This window comes from Cyprinus carpio, chromosome A5 (assembly GCF_018340385.1).
Source record: "Cyprinus carpio isolate SPL01 chromosome A5, ASM1834038v1, whole genome shotgun sequence".
NCBI lineage: Eukaryota > Metazoa > Chordata > Actinopteri > Cypriniformes > Cyprinidae > Cyprinus > Cyprinus carpio.
The window spans coordinates 3,934,677-3,947,051 of NC_056576.1; the positions used below are offsets into that span (position 1 = coordinate 3,934,677).

At 33.6% G+C, this 12,375-nt stretch overlaps 1 long non-coding RNA gene across 1 annotated transcript; it reads right to left on the minus strand.

Moving 5' to 3' along the window:
• On the minus strand, positions 1 to 2,407 carry LOC109082016. The gene is made up of 3 exons (XR_006158431.1): positions 2,309 to 2,407; positions 1,526 to 1,551; positions 1 to 110 (listed from the first exon to the last, which is right to left on the minus strand). It is a non-coding gene; the product is annotated as an uncharacterized LOC109082016 (long non-coding RNA).
• Between the last annotated feature and the right edge of the window lie 9,968 nt (positions 2,408 to 12,375).

Below are 12,375 nucleotides of genomic sequence, written 5' to 3' on the forward strand. Positions count from 1 at the left end.
CCTTACTGCAGTCTATTTGGAGTTTCTTCAGGCTTTGAAAAACTTTTTTTCTCCTTTTGACAACAGACTCTTCCTCCTTCATATGTAGAGAGTGTGCGATTCTCATCTCACTGCTCCAATGGAGATATAGACAGACATACTAATATTTCATATATATATATTTTTTTTATGTTAGATTTGAATACAGTTAACTTAATTATGAACAGATCACAGGATGATCCAGTTTGTAATAGACATTAACTGTGTTTATGCAGTACTAATGTACAATTGAAATCGAAATTATTCAACCCCCTGGAGACCTGTTTATTTTTATATTTTGCCTTGTTTCATGTTCCTGTCTTGTGTTTTCCTACCCTGTCATGTGATCCCTTGTCTGTGTGTTATGTTCTGACGGTTCTTTGGTTCATGTGTCTTGTTACCTTACCGGTTGGTTTGTGTTATGTGACCCTTTTTGTTTGGTATATATATAGCTCTCATGTTCCCATCGTTCTTTGTCGTGTATTAATGCTGTAACCTGCTGTCTGTGAGTCTAGTCTGGTTTTGTCAAGTCTATTCAAGCCTAGTCAAGTCTTTTGGGATTTTGCTTTGTCTTTATGTTAAAAAAACTGCACTTGGGTTCATCACAACGCTCGCCTCAGTGGACTATTCATTACAAGACCATAATAATTTACAAATGTAAGCTTTTCTAAAGATTCAGATATTTATTTATTAATTTATTTTTTAAATTGCAACTATAACAGTTTAGTAGCAAATTAAAAGTGATAATGTAAATATATATAACGTAATGGTTTTGAGGTTTGGGATTTATTATTATTTTATTTATTTTTTGTAATACAGCTATGTCATAATTATTCAACCTCTATTCAAAAGTTGCTTATTTGTACAGTGTGGTACAAAATTGTGTTAAAGCACAATTAAGCATTATGGACATTCTGGATTCTAAGTATCAGGCTATTTTGGCAAGAATTGTGATTTTATTTTATTTTATTTTTAATTACTTTATTTTATTTTATTTTATTTTATTTTATTGTTATTATCAATGGACTGTCTTGCAGGACAGCCTTCCAGAACTACAAATCCAAATCTACTTATGCTTAGTTCAGGGATCCGTCTTAGAATTTAAATCTCAATGAAAATATTTGGTAGCAATGTGTAAACCAAAGATCATCAGTGATCTGGATGCTTTTTCAAGTGAGGAATGGGTCAAGAATACAGTCGAGAGGTGGCAGAAGCTTCTAAGCTCTTACAGGCAGTGTTTATTTGACTTTTGGTGGTTGAGTAATTCTGTACATGAATGTTTAGAGCCAGTTAGATTTTTTTTTTTTTTTTCATCAGCTTTACGTTCACAGAATCACTCAAATGTGTGTTAATAAACTTTCTCAAACAGTTTACTGATGCTTTGGTTAAATTGTTTTCATAAAACTCTGCAGGCGGCAGCAAAATATCTTGCAGCTCAAGGGGGTTGAATAATTATAATGAAGTGCACAGAGTTTATCATTGCTGGAATATGAGCAGGATTACAGACCTTTCCTGGAGTTTGGATGCACTCATCTGTAAAACAAGGGTCAACATTCAAGTTACACATTTCTATCTAAAATATAAATTATTAAACCAGTGTTTTTTTTTTTTTTTTTTTTTTTTTTCTTTAAATGTAAGTTGCTAACAGTGGTAGTTCTAGACTTAACTAAAAACTAAAGCAATAATCCCCAAGAAGCATTTGTTTTAGTTGATTTTATAATAGATAAATAAGCCCTGTGATAGCGTGGTTTACAGTTATTTTTTAACTGTTAAGGATTGCTTTACGGGGCTTATTGCATTTATAAAACAGTTGTTCCATATATGTTTCAAGGTTTCACAAAATAAAACAAAGCAAATAAAATTTAATGATATTAATAAAAACATTATTCTTCCGCCAAACAATGTAGTTCCTCAGAAACGGTTGTGGTTACAACAAAATGGTTGCCAAGCAACACACAGATGCAGAAACAAAGATAGTTTGTAGAATAATTTACACCAGCTTTGAGCGCGGCTCAACCAATCAGAATCCAGGACCAGAACTAACCATTTTGTAAATCGTGTAAGTCATTGGTATTGGCCAAGTTTTATTTAGAATTAAAGCTCATTATTGAAAAATACATTACATTTACATTTAGTCATTTAGCAGTCGCTTTTATCCAGAGCGACTTACAAATGAGGACAAAAGAAGCAACCAAAACCAACATCATTTACGCTATTGTTGTCACTTAGAAATATTAAGACATCAAGACTTTTAATTGCCTGTTGTTAAAGCTTTAAAACATATACTCACTATTCTTGTCTAGTCTTGAAAATTCCAGAGGTTCACCAATAACAACAGCAGCTGTTTTCTCTCGGATCAGGCAGAAGATGCTCTTTTATAGGACTCTAGATCTCACCATGAGGGGTGGAGATGATGAAAGTGGACTTCAGACAACAGGAAAAAAAAAGTTCTTCCATGGAATTTCTTTGTAACTGGAGGGTAGGGTGGAGCAAAAAAGCTTCATGTGAAAATGAGGTAAATGTTAAGGTCTAGGTGGTATTTACTTGTCTCCCTTAGGAGAAATAAAGAGAACTGGTGCACATCAGCACACACACAAAAAAAGAACATTAACAGCCAGTAATCCTACATCATAAAAACAGTACTGTGTAAATAATTATTTACTTTACAACACAACCCTCAGTTATCTGATATACCAACTATTTTATAAAAACATTCTTTATCTTTCCTTTTAAACATCCTGACGTAATTGGATAATTAATTTAACAGAGATTGGGACAAATTAATATTTATATTGATTATTCCTACATAATGGAACCCTGTATCCTCTGCCAGAATTCATCAGCACATACTCAGGGTACAACACATGCGAAAAGTAGAATCCAGTAAAATCTTGTTGGTCTGCTGGATCGTACACAACTCAAAAATGTCTTGTAAAGAACTGAGTGTCTGTATCCCCATAGTTTTTCCTGCCACTGACTGAATGAAAATATTAGTGTGCTGTCACTGGAACACAAAAGATTTTCAAAAAGGTATTTTTCAGCATAGAATGACATTATGCTTGGTGTATTGTTGTTTTTATTATAATTGTTAATATGGAAAATAATTTATAGATTGTGTCATGGTTAGTGATCGTCCTAATGATTTACATGAAGTAGGCTATGCTCCAAGTAAATGAGCCTACAACTATTAAGGATTTTTTTAATATTCTTATTTTACCTGGAAACTCCCTAAAATGTGTCATTTAATAACTTTGCCAAAATCTATCTTTTGTGCCATAATAAAATTTGTATGATGATTATTCTATGCCATTCCAAATCGTTTGCTCAATCATTTAAAAACGTTTTTAATAAGTAAGCGAAAACTGATTTTTTATTTTTTTTACACACATGAACTGGAATATAAACATTCTTAATCCTTTTTTTGTTTTTTGTTTTTGCCCAAAATGATACATTTAATAGACAAAATGCACTACATAGCTAAAAAAACGTGATTTCTTTCTTTAATCATAAACTGCATTGTGGTGAACTTTGAGATGAATTTGAGATTCAGATGAAAATCATTTTGACTCAAATGTGTGTTGGTCAAGTTGTGAAATCAGCAACCTTGCAGTGCTTTAACAGTGTTTTACTTATATTCTTCAGACTTATAACAATTAAAATGTTTTATAGTTTAATAACAAATGGCTAAATCAAACCATACAGTAATTTGTATATTTTCATTTTAAAGATAAATGTAGATTCCTTTTGCAGAATAAAGACAGCAACTGACTTTGTGTTTAAAGTTTTATCCAGATGTGGTGAAGGCATTACATAAAAGAATTTTACAACAAACCTGTATAAATATAAAATACATGGTAATGTTAAAAAAAAAAAAAAAAAACTGTTAAAGCTACACAAATGTCTACTTTGTATAGGTGTTTAGGGACAGGCCTACTGATCAACACAAGCAAGCACATGTCATAGGATTTCTGTAGTAAGTAATCTCTTATGGATCTAAAAACTACAAAATAGAGATTTATACATCACGAACAAACTCAATGAAATCAGTCTAAATGTTGGGAGAAGAAACATACTTCCAAATCAATGGGACCAGATTGTTTATACCCATTGCAGAATAAGTCATTCAAGAATGACCCACATGTTTTTAATAATAGTAGACCAATAATAGACCAACATGTTCTTTTTTTTCGAAAACACTTTATCCATTAAACATGTTTAATTAGGTCGTGCTTGGTTTGATTACCTTTGATTATGTTGATTCCAAAAGTGTGGATTTCAGGAACAATTTGCAGTGAAACTTTAAATAATGCAACATTTGTATCAAATAGTATGTGTTTTTTTTTATATTTTGCATTTGATTTGTTTTACTACTCTATTACAGTGATAAACACAATCTGTTCGTCATCATCCATCATCTCCTGCATCGGATAAAAATAAAATAAAAAATTCTGAGAATGTTTACATTATAATACTGCATTACTGATGTTCTCACTCTTACTTCCTGATTTTATGGTATTGCTTTGGGAATTTTTTCTTTATTATAGCTTGACTTATGCAGTGTGTCTGATTAATGCAGTGAAGCTTTCTGAAATATTAAGAGGAAGGTCAAACTGAATATTCACATTGAAACTTGGTGTGGAACGTCCAGAGAGAGAGAGGAAAAGTGAAAAAGACCAGATTAAACCAGTGCACTTTTAATGTAGTCTAGAATTGGGAAAATCTGCACTAGGGAAAATGTATCTGCTTAGCCATAGAAGGGTGTGTATTCAATATTTTAAACAGGCGCTGCTTATTTTACTTGCCTGTTTTGATGTTGATTTATCTGAAGATTCTCAGACTATGTGAAGGTTTTAAATTGGTGGTAAAAGTCTTTTTTGAAATGCATATCAGCAATTAAATCAGTTTCCTTGGAACTCACACATAATAAACTCATGGACTGTATATTAACTCAGCATTTTGATTTTTGTTAATCATTATATGTAGTATTGAGTTAATTTACGATTACCAGTGTTCATGTGCTACTTTTAACACCAAGGCTTTTCTTGCTAAATGCAATAAAGTTTTAATGCAGCCCAAACACTTTAAGATCGAAGTTCAATGAGGAATTGCCTAATAAAAAAATAATCTTCCTGTTTCCACAATCACACAGATTTATGTAACAGAACATGTACTAACCTGAATTCAGTGTAAATTCATAAAAGGTCTATAATTAATGTCACAATTGTATATTATTCACATTAAATTAACAATTACCTCAATTTTAAACAATAAAGACATTTTAAATAAATGTTTCCCTTTGTTATTGTATTTTGTCTTGGTTTTGTAAAATGTTGTTTGTAAAAATTTATTGGAAAATACATTATGTACTAAATGTTATGTGATGTGACTTATCCAAAAAAGTAATTATAAAAAACAAAATAAAATAAAAACAAAAACAGGCACAAATAAATGAATCAAATTCAAATCCTAGATAAATAAATAACCAACCAACCAAGTGGCACAGATATTATCACTAAACGTTAAATTGTAAGTATATGTAATTTATATGTAAAATGTATATATTTACAGTGCATTTATATATGTATTGTTATATTTATATTCATTGTTTTTATTCAATATTTATATTTAAATTGTTTTAATTTTAATATATTTTTAAATTTATGAAAGCGTAAATTGTATTTTTTGTTTTAATTTTAATATATTTTTAAATTTAAAAGATGACTCTACATCAAAGTCCATCTGTACAATAAAATAATGGAATTTGATTATTTTCATAACTTTTTTTTTTATTTTATTTTTTGTAATGTTCAGTGAAAATTTTAATATATTTTTAAATTTATGAAAGCGTAAATTGTATACAGTATAATGAAATCATTTTTAAAAAATGTATAAAATGAAAACATTTTAAATTATTTACACACACACACAGAAAGATTTTTATGTGTGTATGGAAGTTTTTTTTTTTTTGTGATAGGTGTAAATACACCGTTGGAAAAATGAATGAAACAATAGTGAGAGTGCAGGTTTATTTTTACAGAAACATCTGTAAATCTATTTACACATCATGTTATATAATTGTCACGAATTCGGTCTACTAACTTCAGTTCACTCACCACCAGAAGTCACCCGCACACTACATGGTCTCTCACACTACACAGACTGTTCCACTATACCCTGGACTACTGTACATTTCCCATCATCCATTGCACTGATTGCACAGTGCTGTAACCAATCACATGCTCACCTGAAAGCTATTGCACACACTATATAACATCCACCCAGATTCTGCTCAAGTTGCCGAGATTTGTTTTGCATGTTTCACTCTCGTAGTGTTAGCTACTTTACCGAGCCATTCCGTGTTTTCTGAATATTGCCTGTTTATCTTGGATTAACCCTTTGCCTTTCTGTTTTGGTCTGTATTTGCACCTCGCCATGACTATTGCTCTTGTTATTGGATTCCCCTTGTGTCTAGCCCTCTGGATATTGTTCACCAATCATTGAACCACGCTTGTCCTAGGAATACTCTATGTCTTGCCTGTTATGTACATGCTTGCCACTGTTTGACCCAAGCCTCTTATGACCACGTCTCTGCTGAATAAAAAGCTTGCAAATATATATGCACGTCTCTCGTCTCGTCAGCCCCGTTACAATAATACTAAAATTCTACATTATATTTTAGATATAATAATGTATTTTCTATATTATACTCTATTTTCTTACATAGTTTCTTACATACATTATTCTTGTTTTCTTATTCACTACATCTTACAAAATTCACAACACTGCTCCCAAAAAAATATTTTACAGTTTTTGTGTATTTGGTGTAATGCAATGTGTTTATGTGGTTTAAGGTTAAAAAAATACATTATTTTCCACATACTGTACATTAATTTTTCTCCTCTATGCTCCGCCTTCTGAAACGCGTCGATTTTTACAAAGCTCATCGTTCTGAAAAGCGAGGTGTGCTGTGATTGGCCAGCTATCCAGTGCGTTGTGATTGGCTGAATACCTCAAGCGTGTGACGGAAATGTTACGCCCCTTAACATATTGTGATGCCCTGTCCGACCAGAGCGACGAGACATAAACATAAAACCTATTAACCTGATATAAACATGATTTCTAGTCGTGTCCTCTTTTGGAAGGCCAAACAAAGTAGTTTCACTTTCTTATCGAAACCGCGTCACACACCGCGGCCTTGTGTGAGCAGAGGCCGGCTTGAGAACGGCACGGCTGGCGGATTCTACGAAGGAGCCTCCATTGGCCTTTCAGCAACCACATGTGACACCCCCAGGCTGGACTCTGCTTCGTCCACGGTAAAAGCCGATTCCGGTGATCCACAGTGCAAAGTTGATGTATTTACTCAGCGACCAGCAAGGATCAGCTCCAGGGATGATGAAGTGGATATCGTCCTCTTTTGGAAGGCCAAACACAGTAGTTTCGCTTTCACAAACAAACACACAGCGTCTATACGACATGACAGCGGCAACAACAATACTACAATGAGAATAAAAGGTAAGCGTTCTTTCTTTGCGTGAAAATCTGCTATGCAAATCTTTCCACATAGTGATGTAGAGATGTGGGGGCGTGTTTGAACGAGCCGTTTTAGGGGGTGTGGACGAGTCTTAACTTTTATAAATAATATCTCTTTGGATTTGAGACTTTAGTCTTTGCAACTTTACAGATCTTCTTTATGCACCAAGAGCTTGGAACACTCCAAAGAGAAAGCATAAACAGCATAAACACATTTCATTACACCAAATACACAAAATAATGTTCTTTTTAGCATCATCATATGAGGCCTTTAAACAAAAATAAAAAAGAAAAATTAAAAAAAATTCTTATCCCAAACTTTTGACTGGTAGTCTATACTAAGCAAGAAAATAACATTTTTATGTCTATTTTACTTTAATTTAATTAGAATTTCCTATTATTGCACTATTAACACATACATTAGACGTTTCTAGTCATTTCTAGTTGCACATAATCAACACTTAATGTGTTAAAATTACGTTTCAGTGTGTTAAAACTTTTGCATATATTGATGCGGTTTTATCTTTATATTTTTATTTCATATAAACATTTAAAATATTTAAACTTTACTGTATTTTTGCATTTGGATTTGATTATATGGTTTACTGAACATTAACAAAATAGTGAACTGAATTGAACGCCTTTATTGTCATTATATTTTTCTGCATACAACAAAATTAGGAGCACTGCTCCTGACTGGTGTTAGAAAAACAAACATATAACCACAGACAATAAACTAGACAATAAGACTGTACAGTAAAATAAGTGACTGAGTCATGATATTCACATTGTGCAATCTGAGTAGAGTGACCATTTATAGTATTGCACGTTGTCCTTCACATTGATATGCACAGTATGTTTATACAAAAGTACAATTTAAATGGAATGAGTAGCTGTAGAGATTAAGTGACTAGATATAGTATTGCTAATTGACATATAGTGTATATTATTGCACATTTACTGCAGATATTGTGTTTCACATTTAGTAACCAGATATGGTCATTTCACCATGACATACTATTTTTTTTTTTTTTTTGCATCTGTTTGAAGTTTCGATAAGTGTCCAGACAGTGGTATTGCAGATTGACAAACACTGCATTTTGTACAATATTGTATATTGCATGTTGTATAGCAGCAGTATAGACAATAGAGATTTGAATGAAATAAGTGACTGCAGTTAAAAGAATAACATGGTGGAAATAGTATTTTGGCATAAGTGCATTTATGAGTTTAAGGTCCTGATAGCAACTGAGAAGAAACTGTTCTGTAACCGAGTGGTTTTTGCTTTTAAGGATCTGTACCGCCTACCTGAGGGCAGAAGATTAAACAGGTGGCGTCCTGGATGGGATTTGTGCCTTGAAGTTGTTTTTGGCCCTTGAGAGATAATGGTAGTGAGCAATGTTTTCCAGAGCAGCCAGTGATTTTTTTGGGGCTGTGTTGATTATTCTTTGGAGGGTTTTCTTGTCTGGTGCAGTGCAGCTGCAGTCAAGGGCATTGCACAAGACCCACCCCCCCCCATGAAAATATCCAGGTAAAATAAAATATATTCCAGACATTTTAAGGGCCATGTTTTCCTTTGGGGCCCTGGTAATCAGTACTGGTTTTACCCCCAGTCCCCCTGGCTGGAGTACCACAGTGAAATGCAGTACACTAATACACTCTCTAAGGTAGAGCAGTAAAAGGAAACCAACTACTCAAATACTATGAATGGATGGCTTATAAATGACTTCTGCATGATTTGTAATGCCACTTTTTTTAGGTTTATAGTTAAGGCAACTTCACATTGATGATAATGTAAAAATGTTAAAGAAACAGGATGAAATATAACTTAACCTGTGCAACATTTGACTTTGTGTTTTACAGCAAACATGCATGAAGCTTTTTCCTTTTTAACATTTCAGAGAGAAGACAGTCTATGAATGAAAATGTTCAGTGAGAGCAACCTTATGCCTGCGACTCAAACTCCTCATTTTTAACACTTATTTTTAACTCAGATTTTAAATTTTTAACCCTCACCCACACACTTATCTGATGGCTTGGCCATGCTTTGGTTTTCATCATGTGAAAGTTGATTTGTGCATCTCATTTGTAGTACATAAATTTCCAGACACTGTCCATAGCTGAAGTCGGCTGACAGCAAATGAATGATCCAACCCTGTGTAATGAAAACAAGCCAGAGCTCTCAAACACCAGACTCTTCCTAACTAGGAACAATCCATGGTCTCACGTCAAAAATACCTTTAAATCCTATTGAAACTGGACCATGATGTGGTGACCTCACCAATAAAGAGTCCTTCAAAAATGCATACAAATACACCGCCTTAAACTCTTAGCAACAACCCAAACATAGTCCATTAATATATGTACCTTCTCTGCAAAAAACATCAGCAATGTACACTTTTTAAGCAGAAAAATAAAAATAAAAACTCATTTAGACTGGGCTTGAAATGACACATTTCTCAAGAAGGACACAGCACAATGTTTTCAGCAGGTGAGCCATGGTGTCTATGGCTGCTTGCTATTACTAACTCTCTCTACCACATGTGTTTACTTAAAGAAACCTAAAACACCCTAGCGGTAAGGAAGAAAACTGCCCACAAAATTCATATTAACAGGCTCAAATCTGGCCCACACTGGGCCATTCTTGGATTAATGTGGGCAGTCCCATAGTGTTGCCTGCTCACAGAGAGCCTGTGGTGAGCCCAAAGCTATGGGCCTTGCCTGTTTAGGTTTGGTGTGGACTGGCCCTAGCCCTCTGTGTATATTATATATGGGGAAGTCATGGCCTAACGGTCAGAGTGTTGGACTTGCAACCCAAGGGTTGTGAGTTCGAGTCTCGGGCCGACAGGAATTGTAGGTGGGGGGAGTGAATGTACAGTGCTCTCTCCCCCTTCAATACCACGACTGAGGTGCCCTTGAACAAGGCACCGAACCTCCAACTGCTCCCCGAGCCCGCCCTTATAAATGATACCCACTGCTCCGGGTGTGTGTTCACGGCGTGTGTGCACTTTGGATGGGTTAAAAGCAGAGCACGAATTCCAAGTATGGGTCACCATACTTGGCTGTATGTCACGTCACTTTCACTTTCATATACATAACAGGCATGGGTCAAACAATGGAAAAACAGGTATATAGAGGGCAAGACACAAGAATAATCCTCAGGCAAGCGTGGGTCTTTGATGAGCGAACAATATCAAGACAGGGTAATCCAAAGGGTAAATCCAAAAATACGAAAGCAAGAATCAAAACCAGGTAAACAATCCAAACCAGAACACGCAGGCAAGACAAGGCAGGAAACAAGACAACAGGCGCTAAACAATACTCAGCAGCGAATGGGTGGTGTGAGACTGAGTTATATACTGACAAGATAATGAGGTAACGAGGAGGGAGGAGCTAATCAATTACTATAGAAACTAACAAGATGGGCAAAGGAACGAGGGAACACAGAAACAATGGGGAAAAAGAACATTTCAAAATAAGAGTCCACAAAACCAAAGACAGGGGAACATAGACTGGGATCATCTTAACTAGCTCAAGCTTAACTATTTTATTCATTTAATCTAATGTCAATAAAACACAAACAAAACATATTTATGAAGACCTTTTTTTTTAATTCACAGTGAATTCGGATTAGTATGTGTTCAAGTGACATACATTTTTGGCTAAGCATATACATTTTACCTAGTGCAGATATTTCCCAATTCTAGACTACTACATTAACATTGTGCTGGTTTTATCTGGTCTTGACCTTCCTCTTAATATGTCAGAAAACTTCTCTGCATTTATCACACACACTGCATAAGGCAGGCTCCATAAATGAAAGGATGTTACCACACAATCATGAAGTGAAAGTATTAAGTGAGATAAAGTGTGGTATTATAATGAGACTCCCGGAGAGACTGGTTGAGAGGAATGCTGTAGCTCTGCAGAAATAACTTGTTGTAACATGCAGAAATAAACATATTAACATTATATATCTCACTATAGGAAACAACACATAGAAGTATGTTTTGAAAAAAAAATTATGGACTTTCATGGGCTTTAGTTTGTATAAAATAATATCATGGGTTTTTGTTTGTGGTGTTTAAATAAAATGTTTTAAAATGATTGTTTTTATGGATGTTTGGCTTTATTTTTTTATTAAAATTTTAAATTAGATTTAATTTTTATATTTTCCATTTTAACTTGTTAGTTCTATAATTTCTTATTTCAGTTTTAGTTTAGTATTTTTGTACATCAAGTTAAGTTAATTCAAAATAAGAAATGTCAGAGACATATATTAAAATGAGAAATGTTGTCAGCTAAAATGAGAAATAAATAAGCTTTTTGTCGCAATTTTTACTTGTGTAACAACCCTCGGCTGGATTCATGAAAATCTCCCTAATTAAGAAGTTCATTTTAAAGTTACATTTTCCATATAAATTTAAATTATATTTTTACATTCACGCAACAAAAATTATTTTAATCATCTTCACATATTTTGTTTATTTTAATCTTTGTTTAGATTATCATGGTTTTCAAAATGCAGTAATAGCCTGTTTTTATGATGGATTTTCATAGTTTAAGATTGAAAGTCTGGAGCAAATGAAAAACAATAAAAAATCTACACATGAAAGTATAAAATATCAGTAATAACTGAGTGCATAAAGGCATTACATTTTCAGGATAACAAGCTTTAAAGGGATAGTTCACCAAAAAATGAAAATTCTGTCATTAATTTCTCACCTTCATGTAATTTCAAACATATAAGACCTTCGTTCATCTTCGGTACACAAATGAAGATATTTTTGATGGAATCTGAGAACTGTCTGACCCTTCTTAGACAGC